Here is a 24,690-nt window from a genome sequence, read left to right as displayed (position 1 = left end):
GTTAGAAAAAATAATTGAGAAAAATTTATCTGTGATGATTGCATCAGAGATTCTTTGGGCATTTAGGGACAAAATTGTCTAACTTTCATGGGAAATATCATTACTAGACTACAAGCCAAATTTATTTACTGTGTTAAAGAAGAATTATTAGAATTTTAATGTTTAAACCACATAGGATCCAGAAAGTTTTATGAACCAGGAGAAAACAACAATTTTTACTTCAATCAGTTGATGTGATACATTGCGTGCATCCCATTTTTTGTAGAACTTAGTTTATTGATTATAATAATCAGATTAAGGTTTACTAAATTAATGAAGCTTACTTTTTTCTTCTAATAATTGAACATGCAGAGTATATGTTTTGACCTACGAAGAGATTGCAAAACTGAAGCTATTAATATCTTCTTAAATTTTCTCTTGAATATCTTAACTGAAATGAGAAAGCAACATTCTCTTTTTCATTTATTATCTAGATTGTGTATGTTTGTGTGTATACTAAATAATTTTCTGCTTTGTTCAGAATGCTGAACAATGTAAATAACTGCACACAAACATTTACTTTTTTGCTTGAAAATCTCAAAAATTTCATGACATAGGGCAAACATTAACTCATCTGATGAACACAGAATCTCAAATTCTGAAACACTGTGGTACATGAATACTTGTGCTACCAGTTTGGTGCATCTACATTGTAGAGTTGTCTTCTTGGATTCCTCTGAGTTAATTACTCCCAAATCTTGTTATGAACAAAGCCCAACAAACAGACATTGTCTTCAAAATCAAGAAATTGTTGCTCTAGTTAGAGTCTAATGAAATAATATTTATTGGCCCAATTACCCTCTTAATAAGTTGTAGTTCAAAATACATACAATTAAAATTAATATGCTCAAATAGCCTGGTATGCTCCCTTTTTCTTTGGTGAAGTGTTCACCACTTCTTGTGTCCTGATGGGTGCTGAGGTCAACAGCTTCAGTTTGGGTTGAGGGAAACTGTACATTGAAATTTCAGCATCCCTAGCCCTTTACTGAAAGGTGCTAAATGTTGATATGGATAGCATCTTCCCTCTCACTGACTGAGGCGATTTTTTTTACATCTGTAGTACGTTCTTTTTTTACATTCTTCCTGGTCTGCAGGACCACGTCACATCTAAATGCACTATATATGCTATGGTTTACATGTTTACTCAGATTATCAGGTTGTATTCTTTTCATAAACAGCAGTATCTCATCTCTGGTACCATCCTATGCCCAAAATTTTAAGGCCTCTGCTTTGTGGCTCCCCTCCTCTATGCAGCATTTCACTCCAGGGCCATAGATAATTAATTCTACACCAAAAAGCTGTTTAATACGAATATCAAGCAGCTACCAAAATGTATATAGCTATACACACAAACACATATGCATGTGTATACATAGTTACACATTTTTATAAAGCTAAACAAAGATAAAATGAAATCACATAATTATTAATCTGATCATTGGATAATTGCTTTTATGATTAAACAAACTCAAAAAGATCTTCAGAGGTGAGTCTCGACAAACCCTGGTAAGTCCTAGAGAATGTGGTTTTTTTATTAACACAAAGCCTGTAGCCCGTTACAAGCAATGACATCATTCTACTAAGGAGGAAGACTATTCACGCTTTCTTGAAAGAGATGGTCCTAAGAAGATGCTTGAAGTTGATTTACAAGATCACAGACTGACTGATTAATTTTTCTAAAGTCAGCCAACAAGTCACTGGCAATAGAACAGATTAACTGATTGTCTTGGTAGACTCCAGCATAGAAGATATTTTCTCAATTAATACAGAGCCATGTGGGGGACTATGCAGAAAATATTTTCTCCAGTTCAGGCCTGGAGTGTATTTGTAAGACGAGACAGATTTTACAATGGCATATGCCATTTGGTTTTGTTTTCTGTAACATAGTTTAAACTAATGAGCTGTAAATCTTGAAATTGCTGCTTTCTTCATAACAAATACAGTCCAGACTGATGGTAGCAAAGATCTGAAGCAATATTTGGATTTAAGAATTTACTTCACTGGGAAACTATGATTCTGTGAAAATGATAAAATTGAGATACCAATGCTGGAAGAAACTGTTGTGGTTTAAATCCAGCTGGCAACTAAGCACCACACAGCCTCTTGCTCAATCCCTCTTAGTGGGATGGGGGAGAGAATTAGAAGTGTAAAAATGAGAAAACTCATGGGTTGAGATAGAAACAGTTTAATAAGTAAAGCAAAAGCCATGCACACAAGCAAAGCAAAACAAGGGATTCATTCACTATTTCCCATCATCAGGCAGGTGTTCAGCCATCTCCGGGAAAGCAGGGCTCCATCACACATAACTGTTACTTGGGAAGACAAATGCCATCACTCTGAATGTCCCCCTCTTCCTTCTTCTTTCCTCAGCTTTATAAGCTGAGCATGATGTCATATGGTATGAAATTTCCTTTTGGTCAGTTGGGGTCAGCTGGCCTGGCTGTGTCCCCTCCCAACTTCTCCAGCCTCCTTGCTGGTGGGGTGGTGTGAGAGCCAGAAAAGGCCTTGACTCTCTGTAAGCACTGCTCAACAATAATGAAAATGTCCCTGTTTCCAGCACAAATTGAAAACATAGCCTCATACTGGCTACTATGAAGAAAATTAACTGTATCCCAGACAAAACCAGCACAGAAACCAAGCTGGCAAGTCCATATAATGTAGTGCAGAACTGTATAGCTATGGGTATACTGTTTATTAAGTTTAGCTCTGATATTCCTCTTCATACCAGTGATCTTCCATACTCCAGTCAGGTAACCTCCATCACTAAATCATCCTCCACACCATATAGGGGCCCTGCATACCAGGACACGTTTAGCTTTATAATGCATACAGCACTCATCACTGAGATTAAGATGAGGGATAAGATAAAGAGCTATACTTATCGCTACTCTGAAGTCTGTCATTTTATTGCAAAGTAGACCAATTTTATGAGGATACATACAATCACACAAGCTCAAAAGTGTAACCAGGGAGATGTCCCTGTCTTTTGGTACCTTTGGTACATTGGTACCTGTGAAAGAAGCTACATATATATCACTTCTGGATCTCAGTTTCTGGACATGTTAACTCAAGTTTCCACTATCTCATGTCTCTTTTCACAGTTTTATGGTGTAAACATTCATATTTTGAATCTGCATTTGGATAGAGGCATGGCATTTCTTTTGAAGAGAAAAGAAGGTTTAACCTCTACAGATTATAAAATATTCACATATGAAAAACCAAGACACAGAGAAAAGTTTTGCCTAACGGTCAAATCTACAATTTTGGGGCTGCAATTTAAGCATTATTTCAATTTGTCATATAGGAATTAGAACAACAGTAACATCAATAAACTACAGTACTAAACTAATGAAAGCTATGTCAGACTTTTTATCTTACATGAACACAGAAAAATATTTCATTTTTTCCCCTGTGAAATAAAGGTCAAACATTTTAATTCATTTAATAGCAATAATAATACAAATGCTACTTTTAAGTTCTCTAGGAGCAGACAAATTTGAGAATGGGTCTATAATAAATGTCACTGGTGATCTTGAAAACTCTGGGAAATTTGAGTAAATAATACTGTATTTCTTTTGCACTTCAAGAGACAAGATATTTGACCAAGGTCAAAAATAGAAAGTAGAGCTTCAGTGTTTTGTACCAAACAACAAAATTCAAGTGCCTCTGTTGCATCATTGCTACAATTAGCTTCCTGAATCCCTAACCCTTTCTAAAGAGTAGAGTCATCCAGTGGCAATGATAGTTCCTTCTCTTATCAGCCTCCTTCCCCATGTGAAACTCCACAGCCTTGCTGTTTGCACAGGAGGTGGGATGGCTCCTGAAGGCAGTGGCCTGACCGCTGCACGAGCTGTTCTCCATCTGGCCATCTGGCGGGTGAGCTGGCCAGCACCCAAGGCAGGGCTGACCTTGCTCCTGGGCTACCCACATCTTCATCTCTCAGAGACTTTGCTGTGCTTCTCATAGATGGCTCTCCCCTTTCTCCTGACTGCGAGAAAAACTGGTCCTCCACCTGGCTAGTGTCCAAGCTGATCTAGTTACAGTTTCTCCAGCTGGTCTATTCTTGGAAAAATGAACTAGATGTTCTTAGTTTAGGATAGTCAGTCTACCCTGCACTCTCCCCCCATCCTACTTACTGCATGTACAACGTATTTAATTTTGGCTAGATTACTGCATAATTGTGAAGAAGAGATCTGACTGTTTTTCTCTCAATTTATCTTTTTTTCTTTTTTTTTTTTTTGTCCATTGCTTCTTGTCTTTTCTCCAGTAGCTGGCACATAGTTTCTCACAAGATAGCTTCTCCATCTTTACACAGCTTAACTGTTTATTCTCTACTGTTTTGTAAAAGCATTCCCCCCCCCCCCAAAAAAAAAAAAATAAAATTGAACAGCTTAAAATCTTTATCATTTTACTGTATTTTCAGTGACCTTTTGATACACCACTATTAAGTATACACATATATCCCTTCCTCTCTCTTTGGTGGGTAAAGCTCTTTAACAATACACATTCATAAAAATTAATTCCATGTGAACATCTTATATTCTTGGTACCAAATGGTAAAATGCAGATGATGGTTTTAAAAGTAAGTGCCTTTGTGAATATTTTTAGTTTACTATAAAATATCTCAATGTAACTAGGCTGATTTTTCTCCTCAGATTTTATCACACAAAGTCTTGTTTGTTGGTTGATTGTGCCTCTGACTCTTAGAGGTCAATGCGTTTCCATGCTGTTACTCATGTAGCATTCATCTCAGGGCCTTCAGCTGGTCTAATTGGTGTAGACTACACAGCAGTCAATGAAGCTAGATAAGTTTACATCTGCCCATCCTGCTCACAGATCAAATAGGAGCATTTTACAAGCAGCAGTTACTCAGTACTATCTATCTGACCTGTCTTTGACTTTTAAAGATAGGACGGACTTACTTTATACCATCTATAAATCTCTGTTAGGCAGTGCTATGTTAACTCTTTAATAACAACTATGGTAGCATTTAAAAAAAATTAAAATTATATTGTTTATGAAAAATTCAGGATTCGGATGTTTAGCTCACATAAACTGATCTGCTGATTGCTTTAGGGTTTCCAATGATTTTAGTGCAACTTCAAAATTTTTTTTAGACAGAACATGCTGTTAATGCTTACAGTTGTACACAGATATTAAATAGGAGAATCTCACTGTGGATATTACAGTGAGAAATACAGAAAAATAAATCACAGTATAAGCTTGATTTCAGATATTTTACAGGAGGTAGAGTGAATTATTTCAGCTGAAGTTATTAATTTGGCCCTCTTTTTGGGAGGGTAAAATGCTTTAAACACAAATTTATTTTTTCATTTATTTTTAAATAATTATTTTATTTAACTAAACCAGCAATCCTTTCAGTGTGTGATAGGTATTAATATGGTGCAAGCAATCATACACCCTCTAGGTAAAAACAAAAGGAAACAAGTTAAGATTAGTGTCATTATAATGAAAATTGAAGTTAAAATGTTGTGGCCAGAATGCAACTGTAAACTCTATAAACTTCTTTTGTGTCAAGATTCTACCTCTAAGCCTCAATGCAAAACACAATTTGCAAAAAAAAGAATTCTCTTTTCCCTTAATTTTTTTCCCCCTGAATTAGAACAACAAATAAAAAGAGGGGGGAATTCCTTAAAAAAAAAAAAAAAAGAGGGGAGGAGGAATTAGTGTGAAACAGACCAAGGTTCTTCTAATTACTTTTTTACTGGCTGAAAAACTTTTTCTCAGGGTGTAACTGAAAAGCCTATTTTTTTCATTCGAGAAACCAGAAAGCTCAAAATAATTGTCTCACTCTTTTCCCCTATGCTGTACCTAGAAATCAATAAAATGCAGAGATGAGGGCTGGTCCATGGAGCATAGAGTGAGGGCAGGCACCTTGTCCTATGTGATCCTTAACGCCCATTAAGGAAAAGAGAAAAATTCGGCCTTCTGCTTTCCTCTCCCTCTTCGCAGGAGGAATGAGATTTGGATCTTTTCCTTAACCAGCAGCTCATCTCAAAGGCTTTTCACTTTTCTCGGTTGTCTTCCAAGCTATTGTTTAGGCTTTGCTGGTGGGACATGGGATGAAATGTTGACATTATGAAATTCTTCAAACAGGAATCCTTAATTTTATTTTATTTTGTTCTATTTAATTTCATTCATTTTTTGGAATGGAAATGTCATGGGGATTAATTAAAAAAAATATCAACAACATGTTGACATTTCTAAATTTGGAATACGTCATTTAGATCTGTTGAACTAATCCAACAGGGTTATTCTTCTGCCACTGAAATTTGTGCATAACAATCTTTTCCAAATTAGGCTGACCTGGCCTTGTAATCTCTATATCCATTCTCGTACTGATCTCTGCACTAGTTTTTAGACTGAGAGGTTATAATACATCAGATCACTGAGCTGATCAGTCACAGCTATAGATTTGGTCTTCATGAACTTGCATTTAGTATTTCTAATATTTCTTCTACCTTCATGCTTCATTTTTTTCTACATGTAAATGAGCATAATAATACTTACTTTGCTACTTACCATAGAGGTAGAACAGCCTTCTAACATTTGTAGTAGACTGATCATGTATGTCAAAAAGTATATGAGGGTTACATAGCTAACTAAATGGAAAGAAATATTTGTCTTATTATTCTTCAGCATATTTTATAATAATTCATGACTGAATTCTGACTTGCACTATATATGACCTGTATCTAATAACAACTGCTGTCCTCTCTGCAGGAGACAGGTGGGTGAATATGAACTAGTTACTTACAGAAATCAGCTGAATTCAGGCTCTTAGGATGTGATCATCAGCATGAGACCTTGGTCTAAAGACAGAGATAAGACGACATCCTCAGTTTCATTCAATCTATATCTAAACAGTGTGTAACAGTAAGAGAATAAGGGAACTCCATTCCTTCAGGGAATCATCTTGAAGATTTTCCTGCTCTGAATTTGCTCTTATTGATTGTATCTTGTGATGGGAATATAAACACGAAAAGATAATGAGGTGTCTGCATATTATTTTTCAAACACAATATATTCTATCATAACAATATTCACTGAGAAAAGAAAAGGAAAGGGGAAAGGAAAGAGAAAGGAACCATCTTTGGAAAGGTTTGATTACAGTGTGATATTCAGATTCTTTTAATTAAGAAGGTTATGCACAATTTCCACAGACTTTTCACATATACTACTAAATACACACTTATCTTAAGTAATTACACTTTGTTGCAATTCATTAAACTTCTTTCCCCTCTGGGAAAAAAAAGGATATCATAACACAAACCACAGAATCATGGGAAAAATACAAAACCACTCCAGCTGATCATTAAATATTGAAACAAATAAGATATAAAGAGATTTTGAGACTGTTTCCCAATAATTCCATGAAAAAATGTCTCACTGGTACTGTAGATTAATCCATGCATTTTTATATTTACACTGTTTCATGAATAGCTTCTAACTTCTACTCCAGAGGTGTAATTTGTAACATATTTTAGTGGCAACTGAATTTTAGTTGCAGTGGAATTATTAAAGAAGTGGAGGGGAAAAAAACACATTTATTTAACAAAATGCTTTCATTCAGCATAGTATATTTACTCTGTATAATGCCAAGATATTGCTCAGGAATGCACAAAAAATACTGCATTTCAACCTATGCAGTCCTCCAAGTCCCACTTCTCCTTCCTCTTCTTGGTTCCACTTGGCTCCTCTCTGAGCTGTACCTCCCTTAAGTAGTAACAGGTAAGACTTGCTTTGGGAAAAGCTGCATATCTGAAGGCCCATAAAAAGTCCGTCTAGAAATTACAAAGATCCCAACAATAAAGGAAGTCCAACACAAAGCCTCAAAATTCAATATTGAGTCCCCAGGAATGAAGAAATTATGAACTCTCTCATTGATATTGTTCATACCCCAGTGCTGCTGTTTTCACAATGCCTTCTCCACCTTTTAGCAGAGTTGTGCTGGCTACTTACCTAGCCTGGAATAATTCTGCTTAGCTTCATGCAAATTTCAGATGCCTATTCCAAACACAAGAGCCATGATTTGGGTATAGGTGATTTGGGAGAATCATCCCTCTTGAAACCTTGAGTGCTGTCCCTCTCCCTCCCTGTCCCTCACTGAGTAAATTCAACTTACTCTGATATCAGATCAATATTTGAATAACCTACCTTGTTTTCTCCGTGATATATTTGCAAAGGTTGTAAACTGTTACTTGAAAGTTGGAAATACCATATATAAAATAAAACTAACCAAAGAATACAACTTGATCTTGTCATATTTCATGCCAATGATCTATAAAAGTGTAAAAGCATCATAACCTGCATGATATTCAGAGACCAAATATGGAGGTGAATGCCTCCTCTTCCCCCCACTTTTAGTTCACAGGAGCAATGTACTCCTCTGTAAAACCAAGGAATGGACTTACTAGATAAGTGTTTACTTACGTTGCTTTTATATAACATCTTGTCATAAAACTCAGCAGATGTTTGACTAACTTAATAACTTTTTACAAAAATATGAAGCTTTTAATACTGTTTTATTTTTAAAATAATCACATTTATTTATAGATAAAACCATGTCTTCTTATTGTCTGCAACCAAATATAGATGCAATTTACTAATTTGTTTTTCACTTTCTAGAGATTAATATCTTCAAAGAAAAAAAACTAGTTTTGGTTTGGGTATGAAGTCTTTTTATTTTCTTCCGTGTTTTATGAGACCTGAAATCCTATCAATGAATTTCATCTAAACCCCTGCCTTGGGTAATGCAGCCCATAAACACAGTAGAAGAATAATTAAACAACAAATAAATGAAATAATAATAAAAAAATGTTATTTTTTTAATTTTTTTTTTCCTCACTGTCATCTTTTTTATTTTTTTTTTAAGTTTTGTTTGTCTCCCCTTTTGGTTTTCCAAGATTTTTCAAGAAAAGCTTGTGTCCTTACCAAAGGATCTGTCTACATTTGAATTCTCCTCATACTGGAAAGTGATTAAGGAAGAACTGTTTACCTACAGTCCCACTAAATGAACCCAAGAGAGTGAAATTTTCTGAGATTAGTCCAATTAAGGAAGTGTCAAAGATGAGGATAGAATCTCATTCATCTCCCTCACTGAGTGAGAACTGACCCCTTTTTAATCTTTTCTTCTTTTTTTTTTTTTTTTTTCCCCAGTGTTCTTTATTCTGTTTTAAAATAAACAATACTCCTATAGTTTCCCATCTTTATTTTTCTTTTAGTTTCTGGAAAATGGAATAGATTTTCCTTTAAAAAAGATAATTAACTCTACTGAACTCATAGGACTGTCTTTCTTCAAGTCATTATAGCACATACATATATATCCACAAAATATGATTAATAATTATATTTAAAGAGAAATATAATTTAAAAAGAAATGAATAGATATCATATTACAATTGAATTATCAGTAATCAAGTTTTAAATTGTATAGAGATTTTAATTCCAATTTTTTTGTCATAATTGTCATATTCTTGCTCTCAAGCAAGCACCTAATTGAGCTATATATTTTGGATTAATAAAATTCCTATTTTTAATCACAACAGACATAATGAAGAAGGAAAATACTCCAATTGGTTTAACTGGAATTCTGAAGTTTCTCTTTCAGTCCCCAGTGTCTGTATGACAACTCATTATTCATTTAGGTAAAATAAAGTTTACTCAACTCTTCCAAACTTCCAGTAAGGTTTTGCTCAGGCAGTGACTTTAACTCCTCACGTGTTCCCTCAGAACTGGGTTGCCCATTCATGTTGATTGTGCCACTAATTCTTCTGTCAGCAAGCAACAGGTCTCCCCTATGGAGCAAGATGATGTTAAGCTTTTAACACCCCCTGGAGAGAAGCTGTGACAACGTTCAAGGTGACAGTGGCTGCTGAAAGCTACCATATCACTGAGATACCTCTCTGCAGTAAATAGCATGGTCTGTGAGATCATGAAGGAGCTAACCGGGTAACTGTTTTCCTTTATATGTGACAGTCCAAATTATTTCTTTTCAATGTTAATATCAAAAAACCTACCTGTTATTAACAGGTGCTTAGACAGAGACGCAGAAACGGTTTATCACACGAGAACACTGTACTGTGAATAAGCATATGTTTTCTTCTCAGTTGAGAAATGTTTTCTCATAATTTTGTGAATTAGCCTTCTTATTTGACTTCTTTTTTAAGGTGCAGACAGCACAACTGATGTAATTTTTTCCTTATTGCTGCATACTATCTGTACCTTGTCAAAAGTCCCTCCTATTCTGGTCAGTTCAACTCATCAGTTCTTCAACAAACATTTCCAAGAAACTTCTATTTTTATTTGCTTCCTGCTGCTTATTTCTGTTCCCTTCACATAGCACATCTTACTTAGATTACATCTTGTGACAAGATCCAGCATTCTCAGTAAATGAGCGTATCTTGTCAACAATGATCTTGCCCTTTTCTTACACCTATGTCTAGTTAATTCTGACTTGGTGAATGAAACGTCACCTATTCTGTATTGCTAGAAAGCCAGTGAGAAGCAGCATTGGTAAAAAAGCTGTTTTTCCAGGTGGTAAAAGATAACATATCATTGAATTCCAATTAGACTTCTACAGTTGCCACAGATTTTAGGAGAGCGTCCTTCTCCTCTTCCCATTTTTCTATTTTGCATCTGCTATACCTCACCCTGTGCAAAGCTGGTGTCAGACCATGAACCAAAAGTAGGATGTAACCATTCTTACTAAATAACAGCTCTCCCCAAACATTCCTACTTCTTAAAAAAAAAACCCAACCAACAAGCATGATAAAAAGTGCAGAAGATATGAAAATGTAACCTTAGTTTATGTTGATTCCCTCACTCAAATCTAACATCAAGTTTTAGACAAAGAAATGACTTTTTGGCTAGCACAGGCAAAAATGCTTGAGGTAAGAACATCAGAAAGAAATCTTTGTCGGCTTGGTTTTGATATCTAATTTCATAAATAATCATTACTAAACCACAGTGTTATCGAAGAACCAGAAGCTGTATAATATTACCATATTTACTCTGATTTGAGAAAAAAAATTAGCCAATGTACTTCTTAAAGCTGAAACTATATAATTTGAAAAATTCTGGCTTCATTTCCAGTCTGATACAGGAACTGTATTACTTATACTGAAGTAGTTAGAAGATAATTCTCAAGAAGTTACCAGGAGATCATCCTCAAAGACTGAGAAGTAACTCTGAATAACCTCACAAAAATCCAACTGCTGAGACAGTGTACACAATACTTTTCTATGGAGTATAAGGCTTTCTGACTTGTCAAGATGGATATAATGTATGGACAGTTTTCCTGTGTTACTTCAAGTGCATTCATTTCAAGTTTTAAGGTCTGACATATTAGGGGATTTTGTATTAATTTGGAACTAGCTGATTTGCCCCTGACATCCAGACATAAATACAGTAAACAGTGATTCATGTTAGCTGAGGTACCAGAGCTCCCATATGCATCAATCAGAATTGTTTCCTTTGCAGACTATGTTCTGCTCTGTTCCTGTTCTCTGACCTGGCAACACTAGTCATGTTTTCTTATAGTATTATGTATGCTGAAGAATCACATTTCCTGATTTTCCGTATTTTGTGTTCTGGCCATAAGATTCCTGAACATCTGAGTAAGATCTGCAGGGCTGGTCAGAATTTACTTTCCTTCCTTTCCAGAAAAAAATATGTTATAATATGTGACAAAAGTACACACAAGAGTTTTTCAGTTTCCACACAGAAACAGTTGTTAAATTTTCTTACACTGGGTGAGGAAGAAGAAGGAGGAAGACATAACTTTTCTGAGGATGTCTAAATCTTTCTGTTTAAAGGAGGCAATTTCATGAGAGAAAAAAAAAAAATCTGTCAACTAAAGGCATTTTTTTCCTTAAACTACTAATTTCATAGTGGAAAATCTAAAATAGTTTTAGAAGTTTTTAGGGTGGTTTTTTTTTTCAGTTTTATCATTAACAGGATACATTAAGTCTGACAAAATGTCATGTTTGTTGTTTTACCATTTAGGACTAGCTAGTAGACAAAAATTAACTTCTGTAGACAGTTGCAAGAAAAGTAAAAGGATTAATTTCATGTGTCTCAAACTATGTAAGGACATAAGCCAGTATCTTGGGCATGTGTTTTTTTCTCAACGTGAAGATTTTATGGTTCTTGGAACTAAAAAAAAAAGGCTAGTGGGCAAACCCCAGACTTTAGAAACTCTCTTTGACTAACTTTTGTGACTGCTCTAAATTGATCACTTGTTTCCTTGACTAATCTCTAAACAGAGGACATATCCCTTTCACTTGCAAAATACTCTCACATAAAATGAGTTACCTTCCCACCACCTTGGTTACTTGCCAAGGGAGTACTTTATTTTTCCACTACGAAAAAAAATTTCAGCTTGTATTTTGCTTGCTAGAGCCTTCTGCATTTTAATTCTGAACTCTGAATGAACATCAGAGAGGCCTTATGATGTTTTGCACAAAAGTGCCTGTGTTCATAGTTTTACTCAGGGCACCAAAATAGCATGCAGTAAGCAGTGTCATACTGTGAGTTTTCAAAACTAAAAGCAGAAGTGACTTATACTGGCAGGAAGCTGTAACTCCTACAGCTTTGCGAGGAACAGTGAAGTAAAGGAGAACTACTTCTCTGCATCAGATGCTTAATTCAACTTTTACAATACCCATTTCTTTAAACCTAGAAGGCCCTGAGGTTACACAGGTAAGATCTTTATCTTTTTTTTTTTTTATTATCTTCAAAAATCAAATTTAAAACATTTAGCTGTGTATCTCCAGTGCAAAAACCACAACATGCAGAGACAAACCCATAAGCCATTCAAAACCTTTAGAAGAACTCTGCTTTTGTTGTTTCCTCAGAGTCCACCGACTAACTTCTATAGCTGTGGAAATCCAACTTTCTAAGTTACATTTACCAGAGGAAATTCTTACTATGCCTGTTTTGTATTCAACTTGCACATTCAAATTTTCATGCTGTTTATCAATCTGTTTTTGCAAGACCCCCACCTCTGACAGACTGTTTGCGATTACTTCATCTGTACTCATGCAAGTGATTGTCACTAAAATGTGCTTACAGTTTCTGACAGTGACATCAAAAAGAGTGAAAAGTCTTTTGTTTTACAGGAACACTTAGAAATACTCCCTGGCTTGCTACTCTCCATTCTACTGTATCAATAATAATTTCTTGGTTTTGATGTTGTCTTAACTCTATATTCACATTTCTGTTCCATTTTTCGTTATAATCCCACACCTAGCAACAGCAAAGTCTTTCAGACCACAAAAATGGGATGCCTTTACTTTTGTTGGATCTCAAGTGTAAAATGGCAATTTGTTAATAAATAAGATACTTAAAGAGCAATGCAGTATGTATACTATCACAATATTTGTATTGCATGTTTCTTTTGTAAACCTTCTATTAAGAGGTATAGCTACAATTTATTTTTCATGTTCAAATTTTCCGGTTACACTGTAGTCAAGAAACAGCCAGTAGAATATAGCCCAGAGATATTTAATAGCTGTTGATTGGTCATCAAAATGCTGAATGTCCGTCAGCTTGTTCATTTCTACAAATTATTTTGGTATGAAACTGGTAGGAATTACATTGCTTTTGGATTATAAAATTTTTAATAGATTGTAATTTAAAATCACTTGTGGTTGCAAATGTGCTTCAGATAAGCTACTTTTCATTTATACCAGGATAAATTTGCACTAAGGTGCAAAAAATTCATCTCTGGACTCAGTTTTAGGAGTTATAAAGATTCATTTCTATGTTCAGCATTTTTCTGTTAGAAGTGTTGAACGAAGCACTTACATAAAATGAATATAGAAAAATACATTGGTGTAAGAACTAGTAGACAATGAAAATCCATTCTTGGAATTATTTTTAGGTAAAGAAGAGAGGAGGAAAGACGGACTTCCCCACAAAACACTCTAAGAAAAGTAGCTTAAAATTGAAGAACAAAATTACAAATCCACTATGGAAACCATGCATTTTTAGAACAAAAATGTAACTATTTTAACCTAGGTAATTTGTGAAATTATAATGCACATTTTACATTCAGAACTGCTAAATGTAGAATATTTTAAAAATTAATTCAATATGTTGCCTCTCTGTTTCAGAATGCTTTACAATTGCCAACCTGAAGTAAATATCAGACAATATCAGCACATTTTGGTATTTAAATAAGAGAGCAATATATGATATGCTATACAGGCAGATTTTAATGATGTCCATGGTTTACCCGTTGTTTTTTATCATTACCCTTTGTTTTATTTGCTTTGATACTTTATAACTCTTTGGGGTGAAATTTCCGTTCTGTAGTCTTTGCATCATGTTCACTATAAATATACTTGGAAGCTTCTTGTTTAGCTTAATCTGAGACATTTGGCTATTTATTAAATTGGTTTAATTTAAAACAGGTAATTTTGCCAAGAGATCTAACAATTCAATAGATAATACTGAATTAGGGTATTTTTGTATTCTTTTGTAGGTGAAAATCATTATTCTTGCTTTACTTTTCAAGTCACAGAAAGTCTTGATTTCTACCACAGTCAGTAGAAATTAGTTCCTCCATGGTCACTCAATATTTTCTCTGTTATTTCAACTATATTCCCAAGCCCTTTTGAATCTACATGATGCTAAAGAAAGGTGTAACAGAATGTCTTGTTTATCTATCCTTTAAATCTTCTTAACCCAGCAAAATAATTGTTTCTAAAGATGAATGAATTGAGAAGCCAGAGAGTGTGCATGGTAGCCTCCTGGCTATCCTGAGTTTTGTGGAAGGTTTCATTCCAGACCCTGCAAATTAGACAAGGTACATATTCATTACAGAGGAAGTTGATGAGGATGGAGCAGTGTCAACAAGACGACATGCGACAGACCTGGGAACGTAGTTGTGCTTTGGATACACAGATCCAGGTCTCCTTTCCACAGCTGCATTACCTGTAGCATAAAAGGAATTGCAATTGCTGCTGTTAACAAGATGCAACTGTTAACAATATTTGCAACAGGACATTACTCTCGGACTTTTTATCAGGGATACAAACATAGTGAAGATCTTGTAAATGGAAGGTGATAATAAATTAGAATCCCCCATTCTTAGGCCACTGACCTAACTGTTAAAACAAACTATTTTGAGACAACAAAATTAGAAACATTCAAATAGACAACAAAATAAAGGATATTCAATTGGGAAAAAAAAAAGAAAAATTAAAGAAGTAAAACCTCAGTAAAAGACTTTGCAAATATAACACTGGAACTAAAAGAATTGTAATACCTGGAATAAGATTACTAAGAGTATCTTAAGGGAGAACTCTAAAGTTTATAAATTCTGATGCAATGCTAAATTTGTGGAGGACAATCTCTTTTTTGTATTGGCACTATTTTTTTTTCAATATGCATGACAGTTGTTGCAACCTTAAAATTGCTAACTAAATATTAGAGGTACTGTAAGCTGTCACTTAACATCTTTGTTTTACTTTTTACATGGAATTATGACATATTGGAAGCCAAAACACATCCTAGTAGAGTAAATTATAAAAAACAAAAGAATAACTGGATTCAGTGTGACTGAGAACTGTATTTATGTATTTATTCTGATTCAAATCTAACCAGAATAAAATCTCTCTGCACAGTAAACTCTTTTTCAGTATTTTACAAATCTTTAAGACAGCCAATGGTAAATAACACAGGTAAATAAAATAAAAATTTACAGTTCTTGAAGTTTTATTTTGCCTGGCAGTTTTCTGCTTAAGACTGTTTTTTACAAATGTATTAAGCAATATTATATATTCAAATATATAATATATAATTATTAATAATATAGCAGAATATTATAATATTATATAAATAATGTAATAATAACGTAACAATAATATATACTTGATATAATCTATATTAATATTTAAAATGCCCTGTCCTTATTCTCATGCACCATAAAGAAGGGTTGTGACTTTTCATTGTTAGCCTTCTGATGGTGTAGCCAAACTGATGGGTCCTCTTTAAATACAAATATTACAAAAATTAAAAGGGATTTAAAGAAACAATGCTTGGCAAATGGTAAAGACACTATGGTTACACACTTCTTTCCCTTTAGAGAACCTTTTCAGAATGGTGAATAGGATATGTAGAATATGTGGGGAATAATTTCATGGAAACATGGTAAAGTTTTCCCTCCTGCAGTTCATAAGTGGGATAATGTGATCTGTCAAAACTGGTCGGAAAAAAACAGGAACAAAAGACTTTGCAAAGAAAACTTTATTATTGTCTCTTTAACAATTTGAAATTGTTAAATGAGATCTAGATATCCAAACCAGAAGTAATCAGGAGATGAAACAAGGATATATGTCTTATATTGCTTTGTAAATGGATTGTGGTTAGCTGGATGTGATCACAAGTGAACAGAGCTTGCTTCACAGGAGTTTTACCCATAGTGACTAAACATGGAAGCCAAAATCAAAAAGATGTGAATTGTTCTTATATCATTAATCTGTGATTTTTGGATGACTGGAAGCACTCTGAAAATTTCAAGAAAACTGTCAACAAATTTCGTCAATAAAGCTGAGAAAATCATAACACAGCAGCATGTAAGAATTTTTATAATACAAAATACTCTAAATATTCTCTGCATATTTTTTGAAATTTACTGAAAACAGTCATAGAAGCACATATGCTCATACACAAAACCATGTTCTGTGTTACATATTGGCATGAGGACTATGAATGTGCAAACCACTACAGAAGCTGCTTAGCGCCCTGATGCTTTTGCACGTATTTTTGAGAAGATGAACACAGACTAGTAGTCCTTAATTTTGGTTGCTTTTTGAGTTATCTGTGACATTTGAGGTGATATGAAATAGGATTTTTTCTCTAAATGTTGCAAAATCCTTCTCTCTTTCATCCTTCAGATGAAGAACACAAAAAAGAGACCATTGTCCAAGGGTCCATGAACCGTGACAATGGGTCACACTCATGACGCTCTTCCCAGGTGCCTCAGCTTCCCATGGAGCCTGCAGAAAACTTGAGGGAAAGAATGAAGGGAGAGGAGGATGTGTGCCAGTACAGTGAAAAATGTAAAACCCCCTCTTTGCTAACAAATTGGAAAACAGTGCTAGTTTCAATTACTGTCCTATTCATCTTCACACAGCTGGTCTCTCACTCTGTCTTTCTCCATGAGATGCAGATAGCCATCGGAAAAGATTAAGGTCATTGCTGGTGCTCTTTTTATGTATCACTGTGATATATATTGGCTGGACTAAAATTTACCCTTAACTGTAATTCCCAGTGGTAGATGAGCTAGAATGATTTATGCTACTTTATATCCCATGAGGTACCCCAGGAAAATAAAAAGATATTTCCAGACAAATTAAGATGACAACCAGACTTACAGAACGAAAATGTGGTAAGTGTATTGGTTTTCCCCTAACATCAATTTTAACATATAAATTGAATTGGTTTCAAATGCCAGATCATTAGATAGCTGGTGTACATGGCTATTTTCATAAAAGACTGACCCATGAAATGTATAAATAGCATTTGGAAATGTCACATAGAGATAAACTGTGCTGATTGTTCAGCTTTTCATATGCGCACTTTCAGGAGTGTGTAAATGTTATAAAATTAGACCCATTTTCTGGTGCCTTACATGTAATATTATTCGACTCAATTCTTTACCTCAACAATTTTTTTAAGTGATCAATTTATGAAAAGATTTTTTTCCCACTTAGAGATTACAGGAAAACAGTCCCTAGACTCAGAGACTGTCACAGGTTAAGACCAACTTGACAGTGTGGAGACTAAATGGGCTGTTACCTGAACATTTTAATCACAGCTATATGAAATTTTTACAAGTGACATGACTCCTCTGACCTGCAAGGGGGAGATGGTGCCCTCCAGGAGGAAGATCAGGCAGGTCAGCACAACAATCCCCATCGTGCGGTGCACAGTCTGGGATGCGGCCATGGGGGTCCCTGGGGTCTCTCTGAGTCCCTTGTAGAGTCCTCCCACATGTACCCAAATAGTTTCTCCACTCACATACCTCTGGAGTCCCTCCCCCATGTACCTCTGGGATCTCTCTTAAAAGTTTTTCTCGCTAGATATTATTGTTTATTTCCCACAAATGAAACTATTCTCTCAGAACAAAAGAAAATTTAAAGCAGAAACTTACCCCCAAATATAGTGTCTACAAGCATGGATTTGTTGCAGGTATGAATCATTCAAAGAAACCCTGAAATATAGATTTATAATCACATTTTCCAAATATATCATACACGCTGGATTTGTAAATAATTCAAAGATATGAATAACTGGTAAGTTATCATAAATCATGGATTTTCTGTCCATTGTATTTTTTGTTGTGTGCCTTGACTTTTCTTAATTTTAATTTTTTTTTTTTGTTTTGTTTTGTTCTTCTAGATAGCCTCTCCAGAATAATAACTGATTTCCAAGTGGAGAAATACTGCTTAAGTCTGAGCTACTATAACCTGATTCAGTTCATTTTGTTTCAAATGAAAACAAGGCAGCACAGCAACTAATGTTGTATCATAAAAATGATAGACTGTATTCCTGAGTATTACTAATCATGAATGTCAGAGAGAGTAAAAAGTACACTACTTCAGTAGGATATCTGAAGATAAATTCTGTTGGATCAATTTCAGTGGCCTTATACAGACAGCAACTTTAGTTTTCTAGGAATTTGTAGTTCTGTTAGGCTTTCTTTTTTTAAGTCTGAGTATGTTGGTATGTTGGAGCAATGCTCACTATACCTAAACCAGGGAAGTGGGATGAACCTACAGGCTCATGTAGCAGAATCTATTGGAGAATGAATTGATGTCAGTAAAAGGCTGAAATCATACTCACCTGTAATGCATGAAAAATGTGAGTTTAATATATATGTGACAAAATCACAGAAAAATATAAAGTGAGGAAATGTAGAAAAGAGTTTTACTTTGATGCTTTTTCACATCCAAAGGAAACATGTTTCTTTTCTTTCTACACTATGACATAGTATTTATGATTTACATATGAGAGTATGATATCATAGTAGTATGAGGATATGACCATATTAATCATAAATCATAGTAATCATATGCAGGAAAAGCATTATGATAATTAGCTCTGTTAAGTAGGGATTCAAAATGTGTGAGAAAAAGTTTCCTTGAGAATTTTTTTTTTAATATACTGGAAAACATGAAGAAATGTGAACTCCTTTGGATAATATTATTCCTCTTGTCTAATTTAGAGACAAATGGTTTCTAAAAAGTGCTTATAATTCAAAATAACTTGAATAAAGAAGATAAATAGTGTGTTTGATAAGAATTTCAAACATTATTTTAAACTAGTTAATCTAGGAAACATATTTTTTCTAGTCTCATTGCCTTTACTGGAATCATCTATCTCTACCTAAAATACAAAACATATCTAACAGAGGAACTGTGAGCTCTACTCCTTAATGTAAATTAGTACTAACATATTTAACAAGATGTGTCTTGATCTTCACTGATAATAATATGAACTCAGATGTGAAAGAACTTGCTCAAAAATAGAATATTTCTGTGGTGATTGCAATAAGATTAAGGATGCAGTTCATCTGACCTGTTTGTAGATGTCTTTTAGGTAATTTATTAGCTTAGGTTAATTGTCAGGATCTCTAGACAGAAAAAGGGTGATTTAGACTTCATATGTTAGTTACTTTTCTTACAGTGCAGTAAAACACAGATGCCTTTCTCTTTCCGTTGACTATTGAGGGAGCCTGCATAGCCACGTTACACTAGATCTTTCACTTTCAGGCTCTTAAATTAATAAATGCAGTCTTAAGAAAACATGCGAGCCTCAGGCTTTGTATTATTAAAACTAAAAATGCTATCTATGCCATAAAGAATAATCATTCGCAGGCATGGAAAAAAATTAGATAAACTCTTAGGTTATTAACAGGCCTATAATGTCTATGAGTCCACAATAAACACTGTAATATTTCATCTTGTAGTGACAATTTTTCAATAAAAGGAACTTTATTCCATATTACGTTCTGTTCTTCTGGTAATAAAATAAATTTTTCTGCTTCATTTAGCAGTTATATTTAGCACGCAATGATTCTAGGTGTAGAATTAATTCACACAAATAATACTAATAAAGGGAATGTAATAAAATAGTTAAGAAGTAAAAAGTAAGGCTAAATAAATAAAAAAGACAAACATTTTGGACATTGTAACTTTGGCCAAGACTCTGATATATCTTGTCAAAGTGACAGTAGGTACCTGTGGAGAAACACTGAATATTTTTTGCTCAGCAGAAACTGTGAATAAGTTTGATTTAACTGAGGCAGAGAGGCTGCAAATTGATTTCTTGATTCATTTAGGACACAGTGAGAGGCAGCATATAGAAAACCCTAGAGAGAAGAGGACAGCATTATTGTTTCCTTCCTTAATAGGTGTAAAAGGTTGGAACTCTGTCAAGTGGTGGCAAGTTCATCTGTGTAAAAGACAATGTAAGGTATTTGCCCGTCAGACACATCGATCGCTTGATGCAAGGGAGAACCATAGGTGACAGCCTCAGCCGCTGCTGATGGCTTTCTGCTTCCCACAGCTGAGGGAAGGAGATAACTGGGGGATGCTGAGCCAGCCAAGCCCTGCTGCCAGTCACACCACCAAGCTCAGGCATGCAGGCTGCAGCTGCACTGATGACAAATCACAGTAGGTTTATTAGTCACAGCCTGCTCAGTCTAGCCCTGTATTGCTTCATGAAGTTAAGAATTAGTTAAAAATTGATTCAAAATTAGTTCACAATTAGTTAAAAATCAGTTAAAAAATAAAATTTAAAGTTAAATATTCTCATAGCCCCATCTCCAGAGAGGAAATTAATTTAAAGAAAACAGAGAACCCCTTTTCAACTTTTGAAAAAATAAAATGCTACAGTGTATGGTTTTCACATGCAAAACCGACTGTTTTTATTTTTAAACACTTATTTATAAACAATGGTCATAAAATACCAGGAAAACAATTTTTTGTTTTTAAAAAAAATGTTTCATTCAAGTATCTTGCACTGAAGTCACAATGACTTAGAGATTTTTAGAGGGCATACCTCAACAGTAATTGCTTTAGATCTTCAAGACTTCTTCATTAGGTAGCTAGCTATAGATATATATTGTTAAATTTGCATAAAGGTCTGTGCGCTTACCACTATTTACCATTTATTTAAAAAATAATCGAGATATATAAAAAAGGAAACAATTTGATAGCATGTTTGTTAAATCACATATAAGCTCCTTAATTTGCAAACATAAATTGAAGGTGGTTTTTGATCATTGCTGTAGCAATAGTCCACCAGTGATACTAATAGTGTTTTAAAAAAACATCCTTTTTAGTGTTGGAAATTATTTTACACTTTTAACTTCTGAAATACTTCTAAAAATGCAGGAACTATATATATATTTAGTTTATAGGTTTTGTTTAGGATTATTAGCAAATGGCAAATTAATCTCAAAATGTGGTAAAAGACTCCCCTGCTATAGTTGTAACTTGCAAGAGAAAGACATAATTATTTTATTTTCTTTGTCACAGATTTAGAAATGGGAGAGTTAGAGAGCATTATGAATACTGAAAAACAAAAAATAGAGTTCAGTTTACTTCATTAAACTCAACCCAGTCAAAGACCTCTTTCTATAAAGAATGAGAAAGCCAGGAAGAATTTTGGTTATCAGATGGGTAAAGTGATTAAGGTCCAAGTACTTTCTATCTTGCATTGGTTCTTGTATTGAACCAATCTGTGATATTTATGTATCAGGATATTATGATAAAATCTTATCAAAAGACATCTCAAAATATTTCTTTTCTTTCATTTCTTTCCATCCCTCTGTTTCCTGCACAGAAAATACCCCAACGTTATTTTGGGGATATTGTCTAAACATTCTAAAGAGGAATAAGCATTTGGATTTAGATGTAGTGAGGTTGGAAGTAGTTCTTAGATATTGTATTAAGATGCTCAGCAAAATGAACACTATACAAGAAAAAGCCCTAGGACGTGAAGAGATTAACCTTAGCCTTTAAAAGAAACAGTACTATCTTTACTATGCCATAAACATGCTGTAAACATCCCAGCCACTGTCCTACCTAATCAGGCATTTTCTCCCTTCAAACCTTCTCCTCTATAGTACAAGTAGTAACTAACCTGGCAAAAAAATACTTTTTTTTTTTTTTTTTTTTTTTTTTAGTTTGTTCTATTCATAGCATTCGATTTCCTCATTCAAAAAATAAACAAGAGCAGTGGATCAGGGGCAGCATAAGTGGCTGGTGTTACAAGAGAGGGAAAAGGCAGCTTAAAGTCATGGTGATACTGAAAAAACTTATGTTAAATTATACGCTATAAACTATAAACTATCCTTTAAGAGGATTTCAGGAGAGCAAGGTAGTCCTCTGAGAGGATACAAAGGGGACTTCTTACAGTTCATTTACCATTTAGCACAGAAAGAACTGAATTTTTAATACAGAACAATATTCTACTGAGAGCCAGTGGAGGAAGTGCTCTTCAAGGTGAAGTGGTTTCATTGCAGATGAATTATGTGGCCTGTATACTGAATAAGTTGCTGTTTCCACAAAGATGGTGCTGTAAATCCAAATAGACTGAATTGTAAGAATCCTGATAATAGATCATATTTTGCTTTAAGATTTCCTTTTCACAAGCCTGCTTGGTCTCTATTTGATCCTAGCTGCAAATAGTTTATCATCCAGATTGATATCAATATTTGAAAAAAATAAAAAATAAAAAAAAAGTGGTGTCATCCACAGATGGCACCATTTTCCTCTTTATATGAACCAACTGGATTTATATGAGCTAACGTGTTTTTTCGTTCTGATTCTCTTTAAGAGAGAAAGATATTCCTTTGAAGCATTTCAGAGAATTTGATCAGCTTGGAATTTTTCAACATTGAAACAGCTCAGAGTTCAACCATTTCCTCAAGGTAAAATATTTTTTTCAAACATTAGATTTATTGGTTACTCTACAGAGTAGAGATTTTTTTCATGTTCTACTAAGAAAGCTTGAAACACTTTTATTTGTTTGTTAGGAAAATTATACTTTCTATCCACTAGGGAATTTTTTATTTCTGTGACATTCTTAAGATTCCATAGCACCATGCTAATACCCTGTCCCTTTTTCAACTTCTTTGTTACTGCATGGCTGCAAGGGTGAAATAGCATAATAACATAATCAGCATTAGCGACGTACATTTTGGATCATATTTCAGTTAAGGTCAAGAAGGTCACAAAAATTATTTGAAGGAATATGAGAGTGGAAGTGTACAGAATTTACTTTCCTGGATGCCAATTTTTGGTAATAACAGCAAGAACTCAGGACTAAAATATTTTTAGTGCTCTTTTGTACATCTTTTCTAAAGCAAAAATGTGAGACCAGGGTGTAATCCCAGTTTATGTCTCCTTGAATTTTCAGCCAGTTGTCTAAATACTTTAATCTGAGTTTTTTCTAAACAAAGCACTAGTGAAATTTTGATGGACTACTGAATGAAGTTTCAATCCAAGGTAACTGAGAATATCTCTGTATTTTGCAAATACCCTGCACGGGAAAATGCCCTTCCATTCATTACACTGGCATATGATGTCCTTTGTGAAAGCAGTTAAACATGTTTCTGTGATTCAGGCACTGATTTTCAGAGTGGCTTTTTGATTCTGAGTGTCCAGAGGACAGATATTTTCTTTAAAATTAGCACTTACTGTTTTAATAAAGTTCATATGCTCTGTAACAACCTTTGAGGGAAAAAAAAGCTAACCAAAAAAACCCCATAAAAACTAGTTTTATATCAGAAGTCCTGAATTACAGGATATCTTCTAATAAAAAAAATTTTTCCATAAGAGACCTCTAAAAAGTCAAAATGTGCTGAACAGTAGTGGAAGTTGGAGAAGGAAGATGAGAGGAAACTTAACATTAAGGCAGCTGCCTATGTTATCTCACAGCTTATGAGAGCTTCCTGGACAAAGCAAAACTTCCTAACATCACAAAAAACTCTGACTCTTCTATTATTATATGGGACAACAAAAGAAATTTACAATAGCGGTGTATCTAACTGTTCCCTGTTTTCTTTCACTTTTGTTAACTTTTTTTTTTTTTATTTCTCTGAAGAGTTTTCCACATCCTGTTGCCTCTCATGCCATTTATCCACTATTTACAAGTCCTGGGCAAGAATTTATAAAAGGGCTGAAACCACCTGGAATGATATAAGATAGCTGGCATGACACAAAATGTAAATCTAGTGATAAAGTCTGATAGCATGATGAGCAGTGGAATTCCACCCAGGGAGAAATATAGGTGTCAGTCTGCTCTTTGAATTAAATGTGCAGGGGAAACTTTCAGGTTCAACATCCTGCTGAAAGCTGGCACTAGAATTAAAATGCAAGAAAAGAATGAAAGAAAGCAACGTAAAATACAATAAAGCTGTAGTGGCAATTCCCATCTGGGCTGTTCTTTTCAAACTTGCAGGATTAAAATGAATAACTGATGTACTCAGGAATCTCATGAAAAAGAACTACAAAATTCATTAATCTAGGGAATTAAGTTATATAGAATTGGTTCTCTAAGACACTGAAGTTATAGGTAGATTCGATGATTAAAATGTCCCAAGTTATA

At 34.4% G+C, this 24,690-nt stretch overlaps 1 protein-coding gene across 1 annotated transcript in view; it reads left to right on the top strand.

Annotated features, from left to right (window-relative positions):
* Positions 1–24,690, top strand: part of LOC141922797 (cadherin-19-like) — a 125,362-nt gene that overhangs the window by 39,429 nt on the left and 61,243 nt on the right. The window contains exon 2 of the mRNA XM_074822732.1: positions 22,918–23,011. The gene's annotated coding sequence lies outside the window, so the exon portion shown is untranslated. The remainder of the gene's footprint in view (positions 1–22,917; positions 23,012–24,690) is intronic.

The sequence above is a fragment of the Strix aluco genome, chromosome 1 (assembly GCF_031877795.1).
Source record: "Strix aluco isolate bStrAlu1 chromosome 1, bStrAlu1.hap1, whole genome shotgun sequence".
In the NCBI taxonomy this organism is placed as follows: Eukaryota; Metazoa; Chordata; class Aves; order Strigiformes; family Strigidae; genus Strix; species Strix aluco.
This window is presented reverse-complemented; position numbering and strand designations above follow the sequence as displayed.